The 24,310-nt window shown below is 43.8% G+C and overlaps 6 non-coding genes across 6 annotated transcripts; all 6 read left to right on the top strand.

Moving 5' to 3' along the window:
• Positions 1-1,074: 1,074 nt before the first annotated feature.
• Positions 1,075-1,292, top strand: LOC138286074 (small nucleolar RNA U3). The gene has a single exon (XR_011201769.1). It is a non-coding gene; the product is annotated as a small nucleolar RNA U3 (small nucleolar RNA).
• Positions 1,293-5,424: 4,132 nt separating this feature from the next.
• On the top strand, positions 5,425-5,642 carry LOC138286181 (small nucleolar RNA U3). Its single transcript, XR_011201871.1, has one exon. It is a non-coding gene; the product is annotated as a small nucleolar RNA U3 (small nucleolar RNA).
• Positions 5,643-9,776: 4,134 nt separating this feature from the next.
• Positions 9,777-9,994, top strand: LOC138286168 (small nucleolar RNA U3). The gene has a single exon (XR_011201859.1). It is a non-coding gene; the product is annotated as a small nucleolar RNA U3 (small nucleolar RNA).
• A 4,121-nt stretch (positions 9,995-14,115) lies between these two features.
• On the top strand, positions 14,116-14,333 carry LOC138286073 (small nucleolar RNA U3). Its single transcript, XR_011201768.1, has one exon. It is a non-coding gene; the product is annotated as a small nucleolar RNA U3 (small nucleolar RNA).
• Positions 14,334-18,456: 4,123 nt separating this feature from the next.
• Positions 18,457-18,674, top strand: LOC138286167 (small nucleolar RNA U3). The gene has a single exon (XR_011201858.1). It is a non-coding gene; the product is annotated as a small nucleolar RNA U3 (small nucleolar RNA).
• Positions 18,675-22,795: 4,121 nt separating this feature from the next.
• On the top strand, positions 22,796-23,013 carry LOC138286152 (small nucleolar RNA U3). Its single transcript, XR_011201844.1, has one exon. It is a non-coding gene; the product is annotated as a small nucleolar RNA U3 (small nucleolar RNA).
• Positions 23,014-24,310: the final 1,297 nt, after the last annotated feature.

Raw genomic sequence — 24,310 nt, 5'->3', positions numbered from 1 at the left:
GATCTGTGGTGCAACTTTTCAAAATGTAAAGGTAGGTTGCTTGCTACACCTTTTGTTTCCATACTTGCAAACCTACCAGGTCGTTTCTCATTCACTAGCAATCAGTATCACGCTTTCGGCACATTGAAAGGTCATAATCTGAACCAAATATTCTGATTGAAAACTGTCTTCCTGCAAAATCCTGTGGAACCTGCCGTTTTGTTTCAAGTTTTCCCCATTTTCCCTTGTGTAAGGCATTGCAGTAGTCCAAATGAGTGCTAATTAATGCTCTGCCTCTTAACATGTAAATCGATTTGCGTCAGGAAGTTGAACATCTCACCAAGATATCTGAGGATGAAACTACCAGAGAAATCCATGTCTTGGCTTGAGCTTCAAAATGAAGGCTGTGAACAAGAATAATTCCCAGTGTTTTCACCACCTACACTTTCAGCACAGTATGATGTGAACTCAGAGGGCAAGTGTGTGCTGCTTTACTTGAACAGAGTAAGCGCTCTGGTGATTCTGTCCGATCTCCAGTAAAATGCACCCACTTCGTGCAGTCTGATAATGCGTAGCCATCTTGAAATGGTAATAATTGTCATTTAGTGCAGTGCCGAAAGCTCTGGAAGTAACGGTAGACTGTCTTTTTTGTGAGTTTACCAACTGTTTCTCTTACTTTTTAAACAAGTTAAAATGTGTTTGTTGCGGTAAACGAGAGCAGGAAAGGAAAGTATGGCTGCCGTTTCTTTACCTGTTTGAACTTTAACTTTCATACTGTAGTCCTCTGTCTGTTTCAGGGGCAGCCAACAGGTAACCTGTGTGTGTGTGTGTCTGTGTGTGAGACAGGGCCGGGAAAAGGCAGGCTGAATTTGATTGGTGGCTGATTTCTGATATGCAAATTTTTAAAGCATTGTGTCACCCGAGTTCTAGGGAGAACTCTTTCTTGCACAGAAATGCACGCGCATCTGCTGAATGCTATTTTGTGGTCTTATCTATATATTTATATGTTTTTTGACTTGATGCCCAACAGGTGCTTACTGTAGGTAAGAAGGGTTTCCACTTTTTCTGTCTGTGTGAGCTGGAAGTGGTTCAGGCAAGACTATACTTTCAGGGATCATTTCTATAGTTTTTAACTGAGGAAATGTGTTCGAAAGTGTCTGGTCTTCGCTAACCACGAGGAAGAGTTGTAGTGTTTTCTTCTGAGCGCGAAGCCAGTGGACAGTGTTGCATTTGTGCAGCTGCTGTCTGCTATTGATGAACGTTCCTCTCTTCTTTTACGAAGAACTGGAGGAAGGAAACACAAACTGAGTGGTTAGCTTCTTGTTTCAGTTTAAGAGAGTACAGCATTTTAAACTTCTTTTCTTGGATATTTGATGGTTGCCAGATTCTCACTTGACTTGTATTTGCAATCACCTCTTTTGGGCTTTTTTGGGGCTTTCTTTTATAAACTGAGCTTTTCAAACGGTCTTTCTAATCGTAATTTGGTACATTTAAGTAAGGAGGGTCTTTTCAAATGGACCCCGGGGAAGGGAAGATTTACTCACCTCTTACGCAACTCAGCAGGACAACTTGAGGATAAAACGTAGAGAAACAAAGATATTTTCTCCTTGTTGCTCCTCAGTTGGGAAGGCGTACTGCGTTCCCAGGTTTACTACTCTTAGTAAATCTGGGAATGCATGAAAGAGCATGGGTGGATGCCTAAGATCACCCACTCCCTACCCATGGAACGCCTTCCCGGCAAACAGTAACGCAAGGCAGCGACTTGCGCTGCCATGGGTTACTCTAGATTTATTAAGACATGCAATGCCACGCAAGGTGGCCTTGCGTGGTTTAGTAAACCCTCACTGATGCCCTGGTGTTGCCTTACGCTGTGATAACGCAAGCGTTTCAATAATCTGGGCCTCTATGTTTGATCTATTTTAGAGTTTAGACATCTTCCACACAATTAGTGCCGCTCAGTGGCTTATCGCCCTGTCGAATTGACGTGGGGAAAAGGGCTTTCTAATGCTAGTTAGTCTTTTTAGACTAAAACCAAGAGTAACACCCTGGTCACAGGTCCTAAAATGTATAAGGCTGTTGAGGATCTTAGACCGATGAGGACAAAGAACGCCGTCTTGGGCATTTGCTAAGGTGTTGCACGGGGACTCGCATAGCACAAAGTAACGTAAGCGTAACAGGATTGCATCTGATTACTTACCATAAAAGCCCTGTAGGCGCAGCAGAAAATCACATTCAGCTTCCCAGGAACGCTCGCACAACCTCTAGTACATCAAGGCTAGATGTCTTAGGACATTGGAATTTTGTAAGATTCATTGGGGACAGTGAAGTTGCAACAATCAAATAATGGTTGGAATAAGCCATCTGGTCTAATATTCTAGCAATGTCGTTTTTTTTGGCTTTCCTGTTTAATTAAAAGCATTCTTACCTCATTGAACGAAAATGTTGAGCTGTCAGCATAGGCGTCGTTCCTCTGCTGTCACATTAGTTAAATGCCAGTCCCCTCAGCTTTTGTCAATAACTCTCAACAGAAGACGTTAACGATCCCTTTGGCCCCTAATAATGTTTCTCGTATGCTATATTAGAACACTGCAAGATTGATAGCCTCATGAAGAAAATCGGATGCCAGCAGCTTTTAAACAGTAGAATAATCCCTGTACCTTGAAAATGGTAAAGCTGCATGTGTGGAACCCGGAGGCCGCCCATTTTGGAGTTCAAACATGCCCCAATGCCGGGGAAACGAGGTGGGTGGGTTGGCGGCAGAGCGTGAATTGGAGAAGGTTCCGCTCTGGCGGCAGGCCAGTTGAGTGCTTCAAAACTTTGCCTAATCTTGCTTTAATAGGAGCCAGGAGCGTAGCCCGACTGCCTTCCCAGCAATGTCCTTTTTTAAAATAATGAAATAAATAGATAAGTAAATATAAAAACAAAAAACAAAGTAAGACTAAATTGTGGTACCCTCTAGCCTGCTGGAAGAGGGGATGTGGACTGTTTTTCGCCTTCAACTTGAGCCTGTCGTGCTGAAGCAATACTTTAGTTAGCGGCATAGACCACAGCAGCAGTTTTTAAAGTCTGTATCACTTACCATCTGAGAGCTATGCCAGATGGCAGCAAAAATGCTGTTGTGACATCTTTCCTGTTGCCACTGGAACAGAGTGGCATAGCGTTATAAAAAGTTTCTGAAGAAAGAAACTGGAACTAGTGGGGCATATTTAAGAGAGGCTTGCACTGCAGTTGCGTGACTTCTAGTGACGCAACAGCGGTCAGACCTTTTTAACCATATCTAGGAGATCACGCAAGAGCCACTTGGCGTGGCTTTGAATAGTCCCCGTAGATAGTGATTAAGGCAAGGCATTGTAAAGCGGTGCGCTGGCTTACTCTGCATTAGGGAGGCGATCCAAGGGCTTTGCAGTGTGTGTTCCAACGCAACACCCATGTTGTTAGATCGCATCCCCAAATTTACAGAGCAATGTAAATCTGGGAATGCACCAACACCTTACCCCTCCCCAGGGGAGGGTCAGTGAGGAGAAATATCTTTATTTCTCTTTGTTGTTTCCCCTTTCTATGTGTGCTGCGTTTTGCAGCACGCATAGGAAAAGGGAAAAGCCTCCCAAGATTGTTTTTGTGTAGGAAGGTGCCTCTTCCTTCACAAAAACAATTTTGCCTACAACGCAGACAACCTTGCACCATGGTGCAAGGTTGCCGGCGCTGGCTCTAGGCAGTCAAAATGGCTCCAGCGCAGTGGAAAAGGACAGTATTGCATACATATAACACATTATTGCCCGTTTTCTTTGACACAGGGCACAGCAATGTGACTTGCTGTGCTGCCCTGCGCCAAAATGTCGTAAATCTGCCCCAGGTATGTAAGTGTCAGAGAGTTGTTGCAGAAAAGGCCCTGATGCTGGAAAGGAAGGGCAGAGTTGTATTTATGAAACAACTGTCTTTGTGTGATGGCTGTTCCTTTCTTCATTTGAGGAAGGGGCTGGATGACGGATACATTCACTGAAATGTTCGGTTTCCTATTCTGAAGAATACTAGGATCAAAATTGTCCCGACAAGGATTCACTCCCCGGTGAACGGAATCTTCTGTACAAGAAAATAAACCGTGTTTTGGATACTTCTATAATACAGAGATGCCTAAAAGTCAATGGGGCCTGGAAAAGCTGCATATGTTCAAAGCGGCTGGTAGGACAAGGTGTTGCTGATGTGAAGGCTTTCTTTGATGTCCAGGTATTCAGAGCTCATCTGAAAGTGGTAGGTTCCGTTGTAACCCGTGGTTCCTGCGGAATGCCATCGCCTTGTAAGGGTCTTACACGTGAACTGGGGGAGAGTTACTTTGTTTGGGGAGACTGATTGAAGACATTGCCATTACATTTGATCTGTGGTGCAACTTTCAAAATGTAAAGGTAGGTTGCTTGCTACACCTTTTGTTTCCATACTTGCAAACCTACCAGGTCGTTTCTCATTCACTAGCAATCAGTATCACGCTTTCGGCACATTGAAAAGGTCATAATCTGAACCAAATATTCTGATTGAAAACTGTCTTCCTGCAAAATCCTGTGGAACCTGCCGTTTTGTTTCAAGTTTTCCCCATTTTCCCTTGTGTAAGGCATTGCGAGTAGTCCAAATGAGTGCTAATTATGCTCTGCCTCGTAACATGTAAATCGATTTGCGTCAGGAAGTTGAACATCTCACCAAGATATCTGAGGATGAAACTACCAGAGAAATCCATGTCTTGGCTTGAGCTTCAAAATGAAGGCTGTGAACAAGAATAATTCCCATGAGTTTTCACCACCTACACTTTCAGCACAGTATGAATGTGAACTCAGAGGGCAAGTGTGTGCTGCTTTACTTGAACAGAGTAAGCGCTCTGGTGATTCTGTCCGATCTCCAGTAAAATGCACCCACTCGTGCAGTCTGATAATGCGTAGCCATCTTGAAATGGTAATAATTGTCATTTAGTGCAGTGCCGAAAGCTCTGGAAGTAACGGTAGACTGTCTTTTTGTGAGTTTACCAACTGTTTCTCTTACTTTTAAACAAGTTAAAATGTGTTTGTTGCGGTAAACGAGAGCAGGAAAGGAAAGTATGGCTGCCGTTTCTTTACCTGTTGAACTTTAACTTTCATACTGTAGTCCTCTGGTCTGTTTCAGGGGCAGCCAACAGGTAACCTGTGTGTGTGTGTGTGTCTGTGTGTGAGACAGGGCCGGAAAAGGCAGGCTGAATTTGATTGGTGGCTGATTCTGATATGCAAATTTTTAAAGCATTGTGTCACCCGAGTTCTAGGGAGAACTCTTTCTTGCACAGAAATGCACGCGCATCTGCTGAATGCTATTTTGTGGTCTTATCCTATATAATTATATGTTTTTTGACTTGATGCCCAACAGGTGCTTACTGTAGGTAAGAAGGGTTTTCCACTTTTTCTGTCTGTGTGAGCTGGAAGTGGTTCAGGCAAGACTATACTTTCAGGGATCATTTCTATCAGTTTTTAACTGAGGAAATGTGTTCGAAAGTGTCTGGTCTTCGCTAACCACGAGGAAGAGTTGTAGTGTTTTCTTCTGAGCGCGAAGCCAGTGGACAGTGTTGCATTTGTGCAGCTGCTGTCTGCTATTGATGAACGTTCCTCTCTTCTTTTACGAAGAACTGGAGGAAGGAAACACAACTGAGTGGTTAGCTTCTTGTTTCAGTTTAAGAGAGTACAGCATTTAAACTTCTTTTCTTGGATATTTGATGGTTGCCAGATTCTCACATGACTTGTATTTGCAATCACCTCTTTTGGGCTTTTTGGGGGCTTTCTTTTATAAACTGAGCTTTTCAAACGGATCTTTCTAATCGTAATTTGGGTACAGTTTAAGTAAAGAGGTCTTTTCAAATGGACCCGAGGAAGGGGAAGATTTACTCACCTTTTACGCAACTCAGCAGGACAACTTGAGGATAAAACGTAGAGAAACAAAGATATTTTCTCCTTGTTGCTCCTCAGTTGGGAAGGCGTACGCGTTCCCAGGTTTACTACTCTTAGTAAATCTGGGAATGCATGAAAGAGCATGGGTGGATGCCTAAGATCACCCACTCCCTACCCATGGAACGCCTTCCGTGCAAACAGTAACGCAAGCAGCGACTTGCGCTGCCATGGGTTACTCTAGATTTATTAAGACATGCAATGCCACGCAAGGTGGCCTTGCGTGGTTTAGTAAACCCTCACTGATGCCCTGGTGTTGCTTACGCTGTGATAACGCAAGCGTTTCATAAATCTGGGCCTCTATGTTTGATCTATTTTTAGAGTTTAGGACATCTTCCACACAATTAGTGCCGCTCAGTGGCTTATCGCCCTGTCGAATTGACGTGGGGAAAAGGGGCTTTCTAATGCTAGTTAGTCTTTTTAGACTAAAACCAAGAGTAACACCCTGGTCACAGGTCCTAAAATGTATAAGGCTGTTGAGGATCTTAGACCGATGAGGACAAAGAACGCGTCTTGGGCATTTGCTAAGGTGTTGCACGGGGACTCGCATAGCACAAAGTAACGTAAGCGTAAAGGATTGCATCTGATTACTTACCATGAAAAGCCTGTAGGCGCAGCAGAAAATCATTCAGCTTCCCAGGAACGCTCGCACAACCTCTAGTACATCAAGGGCTAGAATGTCTTAGGACATTGGAATTTTTAAAGATTCATTGGGGACAGTGAAGTTGCAACAATCAAATAATGGTTGGAATAAGCCATCTGGTCTAATATTCTAGCAAATGTCGTTTTTTTGGCTTTCCTGTTTAATTTTAAAGCATTCTTACCTCATTGAACAGATTTGTGAGCTGGTCAGCATAGGCGGTCGTTCCTCTGCTGTCACATTAGTTAAATGCCCTGTCCCCTCGCTTTTGTCAATAACTCTCAACAGAAGACGTTTAATGATCCCTTTGGGCCCCTAATAATGTTCTCGTATGCTATATTAGAACACTGCAAGATTGATGAGGCCTCATGAAGAAAATCGGAATGCCAGCAGCTTTTAAACAGTAGAATAATCCCTGTACCTTGAAAATGGTAAAGCTGCAATGTGTGGAACCCCGGAGGCCGCCATTTTGGAGTTCAAACATGCCCCAATGCCGGGGAACGAGGTGGGTGGGTTGGCGGCAGAGCGTGAATTGGAGAAGGGTTCCGCTCTGGCGGCAGGCCAGTTGAGTGCTTCAAAACTTTGCCTAATCTTGGCTTTATAGGAGCCAGGAGCGTAGCCCGACTGCCTTCCCAGCAATGTCCTTTTTTAAATAATGAAATAAATAGATAAGTAAATATAAAAACAAAAAACAAAGTAAGACTAAATTGTGGTACCCCCTCTAGCCTGCTGGAAGAGGGGGATGTGGACTGTTTTTCGCCTTCAACTTGAGCCTGTCGTGCTGAAGCAATACTTTAGTTAGCGGCATAGACCACAGCAGCAGTTTTTAAAGTCTGTATCACTTACCATCTGAGAGCTAAGCCAGATGGCAAGCAAAAATGCTGTTGTGACATCTTCCTGTGCCACTGGAACAGAGTGGCATAGCGTTATAAAAAGTTTCTGAAGAAAGAAACTGGAACTAGTGGGGCATATTTAGAGAGGCTTGTACTGCGTTGCGTGACTTCTAGTGACGCAACAGCGGTCAGACCTTTTAACCATATCTAGGAGATCACGCAAAGCCACTTGGCGTGGCTTTGAATAGTCCCGTAGATAGTGATTAAGGCAAGGCATTGTAAAGCGGTGCGCTGGCTTACTCTGCATTAGGGAGGCGATCCAAGGGCTTTGCAGTGTGTGTTCCAACGCAACACCCATGTTGTTAGACGCATCCCCAAATTTACAGAGCCATGTAAATCTGGGAATGCACCAACACCTTACCCCTCCCCAGGGGAGGGTCAGTGAGGAGAAATATCTTTATTTCTCTTTGTTGTTTCCCCTTTCTATGTGTGCTGCGTTTTGCAGCACGCATAGGAAAAGGGAAAAGCCTCCCAAGATTGTTTTTGTGTAGGAAGGTGCCTCTTCCTTCACAAAAACAATTTTGCCTACAACGCAGACAACCTTGCACCATGGTGCAAGGTTGCCGGCGCTGGCTCTAGGCAGTCAAAATGGCTCCAGCGCAGTGGAAAAGGACAGTATTGCATACATATAACACATTATTGCCCGTTTTCTTTGACACAGGGCACAGCAATGTGACTTGCTGTGCTGCCCTGCTCCAAAATGTCGTAAATCTGCCCCAGTGTTTGTAAGTGTCAGAGAGTTGTTGCAGAAAAGCCCTGATCTGGAAAGGAAGGGCAGAGTTGTATTTATGAAACAACTGTCTTTTGTTGATGGCTGTTCCTTTCTTCATTTGAGGAAGGGCTGGATGACGGATACATTCACTGAAATGTTCGGTTCCTATTCTGAGGAATACTAGGATCAAAATTGGCCCGACAAGGATTCACTCCCCGGTGAACGGAATCTTCTGTACAAGAAAAATAAACCGTGTTTTGGATACTTCTATAATACAGAGATGCCTAAAAGTCATGGGGCCTGGAAAAGCTGCATATGTTCAAAGCGGCTGGTAGGACAAGGTGTTGCTGATGTGAAGGCTTTCTTTGATGTCCAGGTATTCAGAGCTCATCTGAAAGTGGTAGGTTCCGTTGTAACCCGTGGTTCCTGCGGAATGCCATCGCCTTGTAAGGGTCTTACACGTGAACTGGGGGAGAGTTACTTTGTTTGGGGAGACTGATTGAAGACATTGCCATACATTTGATCTGTGGTGCAACTTTTCAAAATGTAAAGGTAGGTTGCTTGCTACACCTTTTGTTTCCATACTTGCAAACCTACCAGGTCGTTTCTCATTCACTAGCAATCAGTATCACGCTTTCGGCACATTGAAAGGTCATAATCTGAACCAAATATTCTGATTGAAAACTGTCTTCCTGCAAAATCCTGTGGAACCTGCCGTTTTGTTTCAAGTTTTCCCCATTTTCCCTTGTGTAAGGCATTGCAGTAGTCCAAATGAGTGCTAATTAATGCTCTGCCTCTTAACATGTAAATCGATTTGTGTCAGGAAGTTGAACATCTCACCAAGATATCTGAGGATGAAACTACCAGAGAAATCCATGTCTTGGCTCGAGCTTCAAAATGAAGGCTGTGAACAAGAATAATTCCCAGTGTTTTCACCACCTACACTTTCAGCACAGTATGATGTGAACTCAGAGGGCAAGTGTGTGCTGCTTTACTTGAACAGAGTAAGCGCTCTGGTGATTCTGTCCGATCTCCAGTAAAATGCACCCACTTCGTGCAGTCTGATAATGCGTAGCCATCTTGAAATGGTAATAATTGTCATTTAGTGCAGTGCCGAAAGCTCTGGAAGTAACGGTAGACTGTCTTTTTTGTGAGTTTACCAACTGTTTCTCTTACTTTTTAAACAAGTTAAAATGTGTTTGTTGCGGTAAACGAGAGCAGGAAAGGAAAGTATGGCTGCCGTTTCTTTACCTGTTTGAACTTTAACTTTCATACTGTAGTCCTCTGTCTGTTTCAGGAGCAGCCAACAGGTAACCTGTGTGTGTGTGTGTGTGTGTCTGTGTGTGAGACAGGGCCGGGAAAAGGCAGGCTGAATTTGATTGGTGGCTGATTTCTGATATTCAAATTTTTAAAGCATTGTGTCACCCGAGTTCTAGGGAGAACTCTTTCTTGCACAGAAATGCACGCGCATCTGCTGAATGCTATTTTGTGGTCTTATCTATATATTTATATGTTTTTTGACTTGATGCCCAACAGGTGCTTACTGTAGGTAAGAAGGGTTTCCACTTTTTCTGTCTGTGTGAGCTGGAAGTGGTTCAGGCAAGACTATACTTTCAGGGATCATTTCTATAGTTTTTAACTGAGGAAATGTGTTCGAAAGTGTCTGGTCTTCGCTAACCACGAGGAAGAGTTGTAGTGTTTTCTTCTGAGCGCGAAGCCAGTGGACAGTGTTGCATTTGTGCAGCTGCTGTCTGCTATTCATGAACGTTCCTCTCTTCTTTTACGGAGAACTGGAGGAAGGAAACACAAACTGAGTGGTTAGCTTCTTGTTTCAGTTTAAGAGAGTACAGCATTTTAAACTTCTTTTCTTGGATATTTGATGGTTGCCAGATTCTCACTTGACTTGTATTTGCAATCACCTCTTTTGAGCTTTTTGGGGGCTTTCTTTTATAAACTGAGCTTTTCAAACGGTCTTTCTAATCGTAATTTGGTACATTTAGGTAAAGAGGGTCTTTTCAAATGGACCCGGGGAAGGGGAAGATTTACTCACCTTTTACGCAACTCAGCAGGACAACTTGAGGATAAAACGTAGAGAAACAAAGATATTTCTCCTTGTTGCTCCTCAGTTGGGAAGGCGTACGCGTTCCCAGGTTTACTACTCTTAGTAAATCTGGGAATGCATGAAAGAGCATGGGTGGATGCCTAAGATCACCCACTCCCTACCCATGGAACGCCTTCCCGGCAAACAGTAACGCAAGGCAGCGACTTGCGCTGCCATGGGTTACTCTAGATTTATTAAGACATGCAATGCCACGCAAGGTGGCCTTGCGTGGTTTAGTAAACCTCACTGATGCCCTGGTGTTGCCTTACGCTGTGATAACGCAAGCGTTTCATAAATCTGGGCCTCTATGTTTGATCTATTTTTAGAGTTTAGACATCTTCCACACAATTAGTGCCGCTCAGTGGCTTATCGCCCTGTCGAATTGACGTGGGAAAAAGGGGCTTTCTAATGCTAGTTAGTCTTTTTAGACTAAAACCAAGAGTAACACCCTGGTCACAGGTCCTAAAATGTATAAGGCTGTTGAGGATCTTAGACCGATGAGGACAAAGAACGCCGTCTTGGGCATTTGCTAAGGTGTTGCACGGGGACTCGCATAGCACAAAGTAACGTAAGCGTAAAGGATTGCATCTGATTACTTACCATAAAAGCCTGTAGGCGCAGCAGAAAATCATTCAGCTTCCCAGGAACGCTCGCACAACCTCTAGTACATCAAGGGCTAGATGTCTTAGGACATTGGAATTTTTTAAGATTCATTGGGGACAGTGAAGTTGCAACAATCAAATAATGGTTGGAATAAGCCATCTGGTCTAATATTCTAGCAAATGTCGTTTTTTTGGCTTTCCTGTTTAATTTAAAGCATTCTTACCTCATTGAACGAAATGTTGAGCTGTCAGCATAGGCGTCGTTCCTCTGCTGTCACATTAGTTAAATGCCCTGTCCCCTTGCTTTTGTCAATAACTCTCAACAGAAGACGTTTAATGATCCCTTTGGGCCCCTAATAATGTTCTCGTATGCTATATTAGAACACTGCAAGATTGATAGCCTCATGAAGAAAATCGGAATGCCAGCAGCTTTTAAACAGTAGAATAATCCCTGTACCTTGAAAATGGTAAAGCTGCAATGTGTGGAACCCCGGAGGCCGCCATTTTGGAGTTCAAACATGCCCCAATGCCGGGGAAACGAGGTGGGTGGGTTGGTGGCAGAGCGTGAATTGGAGAAGGTTCCGCTCTGGCGGCAGGCCAGTTGAGTGCTTCAAAACTTTGCCTAATCTTGGCTTTATAGGAGCCAGGAGCGTAGCCCGACTGCCTTCCCAGCAATGTCCTTTTTTAAAATAATGAAATAAATAGATAAGTAAATATAAAAACAAAAAACAAAGTAAGACTAAATTGTGGTACCCTCTAGCCTGCTGGAAGAGGGGATGTGGACTGTTTTTCGCCTTCAACTTGAGCCTGTCGTGCTGAAGCAATACTTTAGTTAGCGGCATAGACCACAGCAGCAGTTTTTAAAGTCTGTATCACTTACCATCTGAGAGCTAAGCCAGATGGCAGCAAAAATGCTGTTGTGACATCTTCCTGTGCCACTGGAACAGAGTGGCATAGCGTTATAAAAAGTTTCTGAAGAAAGAAACTGGAACTAGTGGGGCATATTTAAGAGAGGCTTGCACTGCAGTTGCGTGACTTCTAGTGACGCAACAGCGGTCAGACCTTTTAACCATATCTAGGAGATCACGCAAAGCCACTTGGCGTGGCTTTGAATAGTCCCGTAGATAGTGATTAAGGCAAGGCATTGTAAAGCGGTGCGCTGGCTTACTCTGCATTAGGGAGGCGATCCAAGGGCTTTGCAGTGTGTGTTCCAACGCAACACCCATGTTGTTAGACGCATCCCCAAATTTACAGAGCCATGTAAATCTGGGAATGCACCAACACCTTACCCCTCCCCAGGGGAGGGTCAGTGAGGAGAAATATCTTTATTTCTCTTTGTTGTTTCCCCTTTCTATGTGTGCTGCGTTTTGCAGCACGCATAGGAAAAGGGAAAAGCCTCCCAAGATTGTTTTTGTGTAGGAAGGTGCCTCTTCCTTCACAAAAACAATTTTGCCTACAACGCAGACAACCTTGCACCATGGTGCAAGGTTGCCGGCGCTGGCTCTAGGCAGTCAAAATGGCTCCAGCGCAGTGGAAAAGGACAGTATTGCATACATATAACACATTATTGCCCGTTTTCTTTGACACAGGGCACAGCAATGTGACTTGCTGTGCTGCCCTGCGCCAAAATGTCGTAAATCTGCCCCAGTGTTTGTAAGTGTCAGAGAGTTGTTGCAGAAAAGCCCTGATCTGGAAAGGAAGGGCAGAGTTGTATTTATGAAACAACTGTCTTTTGTTGATGGCTGTTCCTTTCTTCATTTGAGGAAGGGCTGGATGACGGATACATTCACTGAAATGTTCGGTTCCTATTCTGAAGAATACTAGGATCAAAATTGTCCCGACAAGGATTCACTCCCCGGTGAACGGAATCTTCTGTACAAGAAAAATAAACCGTGTTTTGGATACTTCTATAATACAGAGATGCCTAAAAGTCATGGGGCCTGGAAAAGCTGCATATGTTCAAAGCGGCTGGTAGGACAAGGTGTTGCTGATGTGAAGGCTTTCTTTGATGTCCAGGTATTCAGAGCTCATCTGAAAGTGGTAGGTTCCGTTGTAACCCGTGGTTCCTGCGGAATGCCATCGCCTTGTAAGGGTCTTACACGTGAACTGGGGGAGAGTTACTTTGTTTGGGGAGACTGATTGAAGACATTGCCATACATTTGATCTGTGGTGCAACTTTTCAAAATGTAAAGGTAGGTTGCTTGCTACACCTTTTGTTTCCATACTTGCAAACCTACCAGGTCGTTTCTCATTCACTAGCAATCAGTATCACGCTTTCGGCACATTGAAAGGTCATAATCTGAACCAAATATTCTGATTGAAAACTGTCTTCCTGCAAAATCCTGTGGAACCTGCCGTTTTGTTTCAAGTTTTCCCCATTTTCCCTTGTGTAAGGCATTGCAGTAGTCCAAATGAGTGCTAATTAATGCTCTGCCTCTTAACATGTAAATCGATTTGCGTCAGGAAGTTGAACATCTCACCAAGATATCTGAGGATGAAACTACCAGAGAAATCCATGTCTTGGCTCGAGCTTCAAAATGAAGGCTGTGAACAAGAATAATTCCCAGTGTTTTCACCACCTACACTTTCAGCACAGTATGATGTGAACTCAGAGGGCAAGTGTGTGCTGCTTTACTTGAACAGAGTAAGCGCTCTGGTGATTCTGTCCGATCTCCAGTAAAATGCACCCACTTCGTGCAGTCTGATAATGCGTAGCCATCTTGAAATGGTAATAATTGTCATTTAGTGCAGTGCCGAAAGCTCTGGAAGTAACGGTAGACTGTCTTTTTTGTGAGTTTACCAACTGTTTCTCTTACTTTTTAAACAAGTTAAAATGTGTTTGTTGCGGTAAACGAGAGCAGGAAAGGAAAGTATGGCTGCCGTTTCTTTACCTGTTTGAACTTTAACTTTCATACTGTAGTCCTCTGTCTGTTTCAGGGGCAGCCAACAGGTAACCTGTGTGTGTGTGTGTGTCTGTGTGTGAGACAGGGCCGGGAAAAGGCAGGCTGAATTTGATTGGTGGCTGATTTCTGATATGCAAATTTTTAAAGCATTGTGTCACCCGAGTTCTAGGGAGAACTCTTTCTTGCACAGAAATGCACGCGCATCTGCTGAATGCTATTTTGTGGTCTTATCTATATATTTATATGTTTTTTGACTTGATGCCCAACAGGTGCTTACTGTAGGTAAGAAGGGTTTCCACTTTTTCTGTCTGTGTGAGCTGGAAGTGGTTCAGGCAAGACTATACTTTCAGGGATCATTTCTATAGTTTTTAACTGAGGAAATGTGTTCGAAAGTGTCTGGTCTTCGCTAACCACGAGGAAGAGTTGTAGTGTTTTCTTCTGAGCGCGAAGCCAGTGGACAGTGTTGCATTTGTGCAGCTGCTGTCTGCTATTGATGAACGTTCCTCTCTTCTTTTACGAAGAACTGGAGGAAGGAAACACAAACTGAGTGGTTAGCTTCTTGTTTCAGTTTAAGAGAGTACAGCATTTTAAACTTCTTTTCTTGGATATTTGATGGTTGCCAGATTCTCACTTGACTTGTATTTGCAATCACCTCTTTTGAGCTTTTTGGGGGCTTTCTTTTATAAACTGAGCTTTTCAAACGGTCTTTCTAATCGTAATTTGGTACATTTAAGTAAAGAGGGTCTTTTCAAATGGACCCGGGGAAGGGGAAGATTTACTCACCTTTTACGCAACTCAGCAGGACAACTTGAGGATAAAACGTAGAGAAACAAAGATATTTCTCCTTGTTGCTCCTCAGTTGGGAAGGCGTACGCGTTCCCAGGTTTACTACTCTTAGTAAATCTGGGAATGCATGAAAGAGCATGGGTGGATGCCTAAGATCACCCACTCCCTACCCATGGAACGCCTTCCCGGCAAACAGTAACGCAAGGCAGCGACTTGCGCTGCCATGGGTTACTCTAGATTTATTAAGACATGCAATGCCACGCAAGGTGGCCTTGCGTGGTTTAGTAAACCTCACTGATGCCCTGGTGTTGCCTTACGCTGTGATAACGCAAGCGTTTCATAAATCTGGGCCTCTATGTTTGATCTATTTTTAGAGTTTAGACATCTTCCACACAATTAGTGCCGCTCAGTGGCTTATCGCCCTGTCGAATTGACGTGGGGAAAAGGGGCTTTCTAATGCTAGTTAGTCTTTTTAGACTAAAACCAAGAGTAACACCCTGGTCACAGGTCCTAAAATGTATAAGGCTGTTGAGGATCTTAGACCGATGAGGACAAAGAACGCCGTCTTGGGCATTTGCTAAGGTGTTGCACGGGGACTCGCATAGCACAAAGTAACGTAAGCGTAAAGGATTGCATCTGATTACTTACCATAAAAGCCTGTAGGCGCAGCAGAAAATCATTCAGCTTCCCAGGAACGCTCGCACAACCTCTAGTACATCAAGGGCTAGATGTCTTAGGACATTGGAATTTTTTAAGATTCATTGGGGACAGTGAAGTTGCAACAATCAAATAATGGTTGGAATAAGCCATCTGGTCTAATATTCTAGCAAATGTCGTTTTTTTGGCTTTCCTGTTTAATTTAAAGCATTCTTACCTCATTGAACGAAATGTTGAGCTGTCAGCATAGGCGTCGTTCCTCTGCTGTCACATTAGTTAAATGCCCTGTCCCCTCGCTTTTGTCAATAACTCTCAACAGAAGACGTTTAATGATCCCTTTGGGCCCCTAATAATGTTCTCGTATGCTATATTAGAACACTGCAAGATTGATAGCCTCATGAAGAAAATCGGAATGCCAGCAGCTTTTAAACAGTAGAATAATCCCTGTACCTTGAAAATGGTAAAGCTGCAATGTGTGGAACCCCGGAGGCCGCCATTTTGGAGTTCAAACATGCCCCAATGCCGGGGAAACGAGGTGGGTGGGTTGGCGGCAGAGCGTGAATTGGAGAAGGTTCCGCTCTGGCGGCAGGCCAGTTGAGTGCTTCAAAACTTTGCCTAATCTTGGCTTTATAGGAGCCAGGAGCGTAGCCCGACTGCCTTCCCAGCAATGTCCTTTTTTAAAATAATGAAATAAATAGATAAGTAAATATAAAAACAAAAAACAAAGTAAGACTAAATTGTGGTACCCTCTAGCCTGCTGGAAGAGGGGATGTGGACTGTTTTTCGCCTTCAACTTGAGCCTGTCGTGCTGAAGCAATACTTTAGTTAGCGGCATAGACCACAGCAGCAGTTTTTAAAGTCTGTATCACTTACCATCTGAGAGCTAAGCCAGATGGCAGCAAAAATGCTGTTGTGACATCTTCCTGTGCCACTGGAACAGAGTGGCATAGCGTTATAAAAAGTTTCTGAAGAAAGAAACTGGAACTAGTGGGGCATATTTAAGAGAGGCTTGTACTGCAGTTGCGTGACTTCTAGTGACGCAACAGCGGTCAGACCTTTTAACCATATCTAGGAGATCACGCAAAGCCACTTGGCGTGGCTTTGAATAGTCCCGTAGATAGTGATTAAGGCAAGGCATTGTAAAGCGGTGCGCTGGCTTACTCTGCATTAGGGAGGCGATCCAAGGGCTTTGCAGTGTGTGTTCCAACGCAACACCCATGTTGTTAGACGCATCCCCAAATTTACAGAGCCATGTAAATCTGGGAATGCACCAACACCTTACCCCTCCCCAGGGGAGGGTCAGTGAGGAGAAATATCTTTATTTCTCTTTGTTGTTTCCCCTTTCTATGTGTGCTGCGTTTTGCAGCACGCATAGGAAAAGGGAAAAGCCTCCCAAGATTGTTTTTGTGTAGGAAGGTGCCTCTTCCTTCACAAAAACAATTTTGCCTACAACGCAGACAACCTTGCACCATGGTGCAAGGTTGCCGGCGCTGGCTCTAGGCAGTCAAAATGGCTCCAGCGCAGTGGAAAAGGACAGTATTGCATACATATAACACATTATTGCCCGTTTTCTTTGACACAGGGCACAGCAATGTGACTTGCTGTGCTGCCCTGCTCCAAAATGTCGTAAATCTGCCCCAGTGTTTGTAAGTGTCAGAGAGTTGTTGCAGAAAAGCCCTGATCTGGAAAGGAAGGGCAGAGTTGTATTTATGAAACAACTGTCTTTTGTTGATGGCTGTTCCTTTCTTCATTTGAGGAAGGGCTGGATGACGGATACATTCACTGAAATGTTCGGTTCCTATTCTGAGGAATACTAGGATCAAAATTGGCCCGACAAGGATTCACTCCCCGGTGAACGGAATCTTCTGTACAAGAAAAATAAACCGTGTTTTGGATACTTCTATAATACAGAGATGCCTAAAAGTCATGGGGCCTGGAAAAGCTGCATATGTTCAAAGCGGCTGGTAGGACAAGGTGTTGCTGATGTGAAGGCTTTCTTTGATGTCCAGGTATTCAGAGCTCATCTGAAAGTGGTAGGTTCCGTTGTAACCCGTGGTTCCTGCGGAATGCCATCGCCTTGTAAGGGTCTTACACGTGAACTGGGGGAGAGTTACTTTGTTTGGGGAGACTGATTGAAGACATTGCCATACATTTGATCTGTGGTGCAACTTTTCAAAATGTAAAGGTAGGTTGCTTGCTACACCTTTTGTTTCCATACTTGCAAACCTACCAGGTCGTTTCTCATTCACTAGCAATCAGTATCACGCTTTCGGCACATTGAAAGGTCATAATCTGAACCAAATATTCTGATTGAAAACTGTCTTCCTGCAAAATCCTGTGGAACCTGCCGTTTTGTTTCAAGTTTTCCCCATTTTCCCTTGTGTAAGGCATTGCAGTAGTCCAAATGAGTGCTAATTAATGCTCTGCCTCTTAACATGTAAATCGATTTGTGTCAGGAAGTTGAACATCTCACCAAGATATCTGAGGATGAAACTACCAGAGAAATCCATGTCTTGGCTCGAGCTTCAAAATGAAGGCTGTGAACAAGAATAATTCCCAGTGTTTTCACCACCTACACTTTCAGCACAGTATGATGTGAACTCAGAGGGCAAGTGTGTGCTGCTTTACTTGAACAGAGTAAGCGCTCTGGTGATTCTGTCCGATCTCCAGTAAAATGCACCCACTTCGTGCAGTCTGATAATGCGTAGCCATCTTGAAATGGTAATAATTGTCATTTAGTGCAGTGCCGAAAGCTCTGGAAGTAACGGTAGACTGTCTTTTTTGTGAGTTTACCAACTGTTTCTCTTACTTTTTAAACAAGTTAAAATGTGTTTGTTGCGGTAAACGAGAGCAGGAAAGGAAAGTATGGCTGCCGTTTCTTTACCTGTTTGAACTTTAACTTTCATACTGTAGTCCTCTGTCTGTTTCAGGAGCAGCCAACAGGTAACCTGTGTGTGTGTGTGTGTGTCTGTGTGTGAGACAGGGCCGGGAAAAGGCAGGCTGAATTTGATTGGTGGCTGATTTCTGATATTCAAATTTTTAAAGCATTGTGTCACCCGAGTTCTAGGGAGAACTCTTTCTTGCACAGAAATGCACGCGCATCTGCTGAATGCTATTTTGTGGTCTTATCTATATATTTATATGTTTTTTGACTTGATGCCCAACAGGTGCTTACTGTAGGTAAGAAGGGTTTCCACTTTTTCTGTCTGTGTGAGCTGGAAGTGGTTCAGGCAAGACTATACTTTCAGGGATCATTTCTATAGTTTTTAACTGAGGAAATGTGTTCGAAAGTGTCTGGTCTTCGCTAACCACGAGGAAGAGTTGTAGTGTTTTCTTCTGAGCGCGAAGCCAGTGGACAGTGTTGCATTTGTGCAGCTGCTGTCTGCTATTCATGAACGTTCCTCTCTTCTTTTACGGAGAACTGGAGGAAGGAAACACAAACTGAGTGGTTAGCTTCTTGTTTCAGTTTAAGAGAGTACAGCATTTTAAACTTCTTTTCTTGGATATTTGATGGTTGCCAGATTCTCACTTGACTTGTATTTGCAATCACCTCTTTTGAGCTTTTTGGGGGCTTTCTTTTATAAACTGAGCTTTTCAAACGGTCTTTCTAATCGTAATTTGGTACATTTAGGTAAAGAGGGTCTTTTCAAATGGACCCGGGGAAGGGGAAGATTTACTCACCTTTTACGCAACTCAGCAGGACAACTTGAGGATAAAACGTAGAGAAACAAAGATATTTCTCCTTGTTGCTCCTCAGTTGGGAAGGCGTACGCGTTCCCAGGTTTACTACTCTTAGTAAATCTGGGAATGCATGAAAGAGCATGGGTGGATGCCTAAGATCACCCACTCCCTACCCATGGAACGCCTTCCCGGCAAACAGTAACGCAAGGCAGCGACTTGCGCTGCCATGGGTTACTCTAGATTTATTAAGACATGCAATGCCACGCAAGGTGGCCTTGCGTGGTTTAGTAAACCTCACTGATGCCCTGGTGTTGCCTTACGCTGTGATAACGCAAGCGTTTCATAAATCTGGGCCTCTATGTTTGATCTATTTTTAGAGTTTAGACATCTTCCACACAATTAGTGCCGCTCAGTGGCTTATCGCCCTGTCGAATTGACGTGGGAAAAAGGGGCTTTCTAATGCTAGTTAGTCTTTTTAGACTAAAACCAAGAGTAACACCCTGGTCACAGGTCCTAAAATGTATAAGGCTGTTGAGGATCTTAGACCGATGAGGACAAAGAACGCCGTCTTGGGCATTTGCTAAGGTGTTGCACGGGGACTCGCATAGCACAAAGTAACGTAAGCGTAAAGGATTGCATCTGATTACTTACCATAAAAGCCTGTAGGCGCAGCAGAAAATCATTCAGCTTCCCAGGAACGCTCGCACAACCTCTAGTACATCAAGGGCTAGATGTCTTAGGACATTGGAATTTTTTAAGATTCATTGGGGACAGTGAAGTTGCAACAATCAAATAATGGTTGGAATAAGCCATCTGGTCTAATATTCTAGCAAATGTCGTTTTTTTGGCTTTCCTGTTTAATTTAAAGCATTCTTACCTCATTGAACGAAATGTTGAGCTGTCAGCATAGGCGTCGTTCCTCTGCTGTCACATTAGTTAAATGCCCTGTCCCCTCGCTTTTGTCAATAACTCTCAACAGAAGACGTTTAATGATCCCTTTGGGCCCCTAATAATGTTCTCGTATGCTATATTAGAACACTGCAAGATTGATAGCCTCATGAAGAAAATCGGAATGCCAGCAGCTTTTAAACAGTAGAATAATCCCTGTACCTTGAAAATGGTAAAGCTGCAATGTGTGGAACCCCGGAGGCCGCCATTTTGGAGTTCAAACATGCCCCAATGCCGGGGAAACGAGGTGGGTGGGTTGGCGGCAGAGCGTGAATTGGAGAAGGTTCCGCTCTGGCGGCAGGCCAGTTGAGTGCTTCAAAACTTTGCCTAATCTTGGCTTTATAGGAGCCAGGAGCGTAGCCCGACTGCCTTCCCAGCAATGTCCTTTTTTAAAATAATGAAATAAATAGATAAGTAAATATAAAAACAAAAAACAAAGTAAGACTAAATTGTGGTACCCTCTAGCCTGCTGGAAGAGGGGATGTGGACTGTTTTTCGCCTTCAACTTGAGCCTGTCGTGCTGAAGCAATACTTTAGTTAGCGGCATAGACCACAGCAGCAGTTTTTAAAGTCTGTATCACTTACCATCTGAGAGCTAAGCCAGATGGCAGCAAAAATGCTGTTGTGACATCTTCCTGTGCCACTGGAACAGAGTGGCATAGCGTTATAAAAAGTTTCTGAAGAAAGAAACTGGAACTAGTGGGGCATATTTAAGAGAGGCTTGCACTGCAGTTGCGTGACTTCTAGTGACGCAACAGCGGTCAGACCTTTTAACCATATCTAGGAGATCACGCAAAGCCACTTGGCGTGGCTTTGAATAGTCCCGTAGATAGTGATTAAGGCAAGGCATTGTAAAGCGGTGCGCTGGCTTACTCTGCATTAGGGAGGCGATCCAAGGGCTTTGCAGTGTGTGTTCCAACGCAACACCCATGTTGTTAGACGCATCCCCAAATTTACAGAGCCATGTAAATCTGGGAATGCACCAACACCTTACCCCTCCCCAGGGGAGGGTCAGTGAGGAGAAATATCTTTATTTCTCTTTGTTGTTTCCCCTTTCTATGTGTGCTGCGTTTTGCAGCACGCATAGGAAAAGGGAAAAGCCTCCCAAGATTGTTTTTGTGTAGGAAGGTGCCTCTTCCTTCACAAAAACAATTTTGCCTACAACGCAGACAACCTTGCACCATGGTGCAAGGTTGCCGGCGCTGGCTCTAGGCAGTCAAAATGGCTCCAGCGCAGTGGAAAAGGACAGTATTGCATACATATAACACATTATTGCCCGTTTTCTTTGACACAGGGCACAGCAATGTGACTTGCTGTGCTGCCCTGCGCCAAAATGTCGTAAATCTGCCCCAGTGTTTGTAAGTGTCAGAGAGTTGTTGCAGAAAAGCCCTGATCTGGAAAGGAAGGGCAGAGTTGTATTTATGAAACAACTGTCTTTTGTTGATGGCTGTTCCTTTCTTCATTTGAGGAAGGGCTGGATGACGGATACATTCACTGAAATGTTCGGTTCCTATTCTGAAGAATACTAGGATCAAAATTGTCCCGACAAGGATTCACTCCCCGGTGAACGGAATCTTCTGTACAAGAAAAATAAACCGTGTTTTGGATACTTCTATAATACAGAGATGCCTAAAAGTCATGGGGCCTGGAAAAGCTGCATATGTTCAAAGCGGCTGGTAGGACAAGGTGTTGCTGATGTGAAGGCTTTCTTTGATGTCCAGGTATTCAGAGCTCATCTGAAAGTGGTAGGTTCCGTTGTAACCCGTGGTTCCTGCGGAATGCCATCGCCTTGTAAGGGTCTTACACGTGAACTGGGGGAGAGTTACTTTGTTTGGGGAGACTGATTGAAGACATTGCCATACATTTGATCTGTGGTGCAACTTTTCAAAATGTAAAGGTAGGTTGCTTGCTACACCTTTTGTTTCCATACTTGCAAACCTACCAGGTCGTTTCTCATTCACTAGCAATCAGTATCACGCTTTCGGCACATTGAAAGGTCATAATCTGAACCAAATATTCTGATTGAAAACTGTCTTCCTGCAAAATCCTGTGGAACCTGCCGTTTTGTTTCAAGTTTTCCCCATTTTCCCTTGTGTAAGGCATTGCAGTAGTCCAAATGAGTGCTAATTAATGCTCTGCCTCTTAACATGTAAATCGATTTGCGTCAGGAAGTTGAACATCTCACCAAGATATCTGAGGATGAAACTACCAGAGAAATCCATGTCTTGGCTCGAGCTTCAAAATGAAGGCTGTGAACAAGAATAATTCCCAGTGTTTTCACCACCTACACTTTCAGCACAGTATGATGTGAACTCAGAGGGCAAGTGTGTGCTGCTTTACTTGAACAGAGTAAGCGCTCTGGTGATTCTGTCCGATCTCCAGTAAAATGCACCCACTTCGTGCAGTCTGATAATGCGTAGCCATCTTGAAATGGTAATAATTGTCATTTAGTGCAGTGCCGAAAGCTCTGGAAGTAACGGTAGACTGTCTTTTTTGTGAGTTTACCAACTGTTTCTCTTACTTTTTAAACAAGTTAAAATGTGTTTGTTGCGGTAAACGAGAGCAGGAAAGGAAAGTATGGCTGCCGTTTCTTTACCTGTTTGAACTTTAACTTTCATACTGTAGTCCTCTGTCTGTTTCAGGGGCAGCCAACAGGTAACCTGTGTGTGTGTGTGTGTCTGTGTGTGAGACAGGGCCGGGAAAAGGCAGGCTGAATTTGATTGGTGGCTGATTTCTGATATGCAAATTTTTAAAGCATTGTGTCACCCGAGTTCTAGGGAGAACTCTTTCTTGCACAGAAATGCACGCGCATCTGCTGAATGCTATTTTGTGGTCTTATCTATATATTTATATGTTTTTTGACTTGATGCCCAACAGGTGCTTACTGTAGGTAAGAAGGGTTTCCACTTTTTCTGTCTGTGTGAGCTGGAAGTGGTTCAGGCAAGACTATACTTTCAGGGATCATTTCTATAGTTTTTAACTGAGGAAATGTGTTCGAAAGTGTCTGGTCTTCGCTAACCACGAGTAAGAGTTGTAGTGTTTTCTTCTGAGCGCGAAGCCAGTGGACAGTGTTGCATTTGTGCAGCTGCTGTCTGCTATTGATGAACGTTCCTCTCTTCTTTTACGAAGAACTGGAGGAAGGAAACACAAACTGAGTGGTTAGCTTCTTGTTTCAGTTTAAGAGAGTACAGCATTTTAAACTTCTTTTCTTGGATATTTGATGGTTGCCAGATTCTCACTTGACTTGTATTTGCAATCACCTCTTTTGAGCTTTTTGGGGGCTTTCTTTTATAAACTGAGCTTTTCAAACGGTCTTTCTAATCGTAATTTGGTACATTTAAGTAAAGAGGGTCTTTTCAAATGGACCCGGGGAAGGGGAAGATTTACTCACCTTTTACGCAACTCAGCAGGACAACTTGAGGATAAAACGTAGAGAAACAAAGATATTTCTCCTTGTTGCTCCTCAGTTGGGAAGGCGTACGCGTTCCCAGGTTTACTACTCTTAGTAAATCTGGGAATGCATGAAAGAGCATGGGTGGATGCCTAAGATCACCCACTCCCTACCCATGGAACGCCTTCCCGGCAAACAGTAACGCAAGGCAGCGACTTGCGCTGCCATGGGTTACTCTAGATTTATTAAGACATGCAATGCCACGCAAGGTGGCCTTGCGTGGTTTAGTAAACCTCACTGATGCCCTGGTGTTGCCTTACGCTGTGATAACGCAAGCGTTTCATAAATCTGGGCCTCTATGTTTGATCTATTTTTAGAGTTTAGACATCTTCCACACAATTAGTGCCGCTCAGTGGCTTATCGCCCTGTCGAATTGACGTGGGAAAAAGGGGCTTTCTAATGCTAGTTAGTCTTTTTAGACTAAAACCAAGAGTAACACCCTGGTCACAGGTCCTAAAATGTATAAGGCTGTTGAGGATCTTAGACCGATGAGGACAAAGAACGCCGTCTTGGGCATTTGCTAAGGTGTTGCACGGGGACTCGCATAGCACAAAGTAACGTAAGCGTAAAGGATTGCATCTGATTACTTACCATAAAAGCCTGTAGGCGCAGCAGAAAATCATTCAGCTTCCCAGGAACGCTCGCACAACCTCTAGTACATCAAGGGCTAGATGTCTTAGGACATTGGAATTTTTTAAGATTCATTGGGGACAGTGAAGTTGCAACAATCAAATAATGGTTGGAATAAGCCATCTGGTCTAATATTCTAGCAAATGTCGTTTTTTTGGCTTTCCTGTTTAATTTAAAGCATTCTTACCTCATTGAACGAAATGTTGAGCTGTCAGCATAGGCGTCGTTCCTCTGCTGTCACATTAGTTAAATGCCCTGTCCCCTCGCTTTTGTCAATAACTCTCAACAGAAGACGTTTAATGATCCCTTTGGGCCCCTAATAATGTTCTCGTATGCTATATTAGAACACTGCAAGATTGATAGCCTCGTGAAGAAA

Source organism: Pleurodeles waltl, chromosome 3_1 (genome assembly GCF_031143425.1).
Source record: "Pleurodeles waltl isolate 20211129_DDA chromosome 3_1, aPleWal1.hap1.20221129, whole genome shotgun sequence".
Lineage (NCBI taxonomy): Eukaryota > Metazoa > Chordata > Amphibia > Caudata > Salamandridae > Pleurodeles > Pleurodeles waltl.
This window is presented reverse-complemented; position numbering and strand designations above follow the sequence as displayed.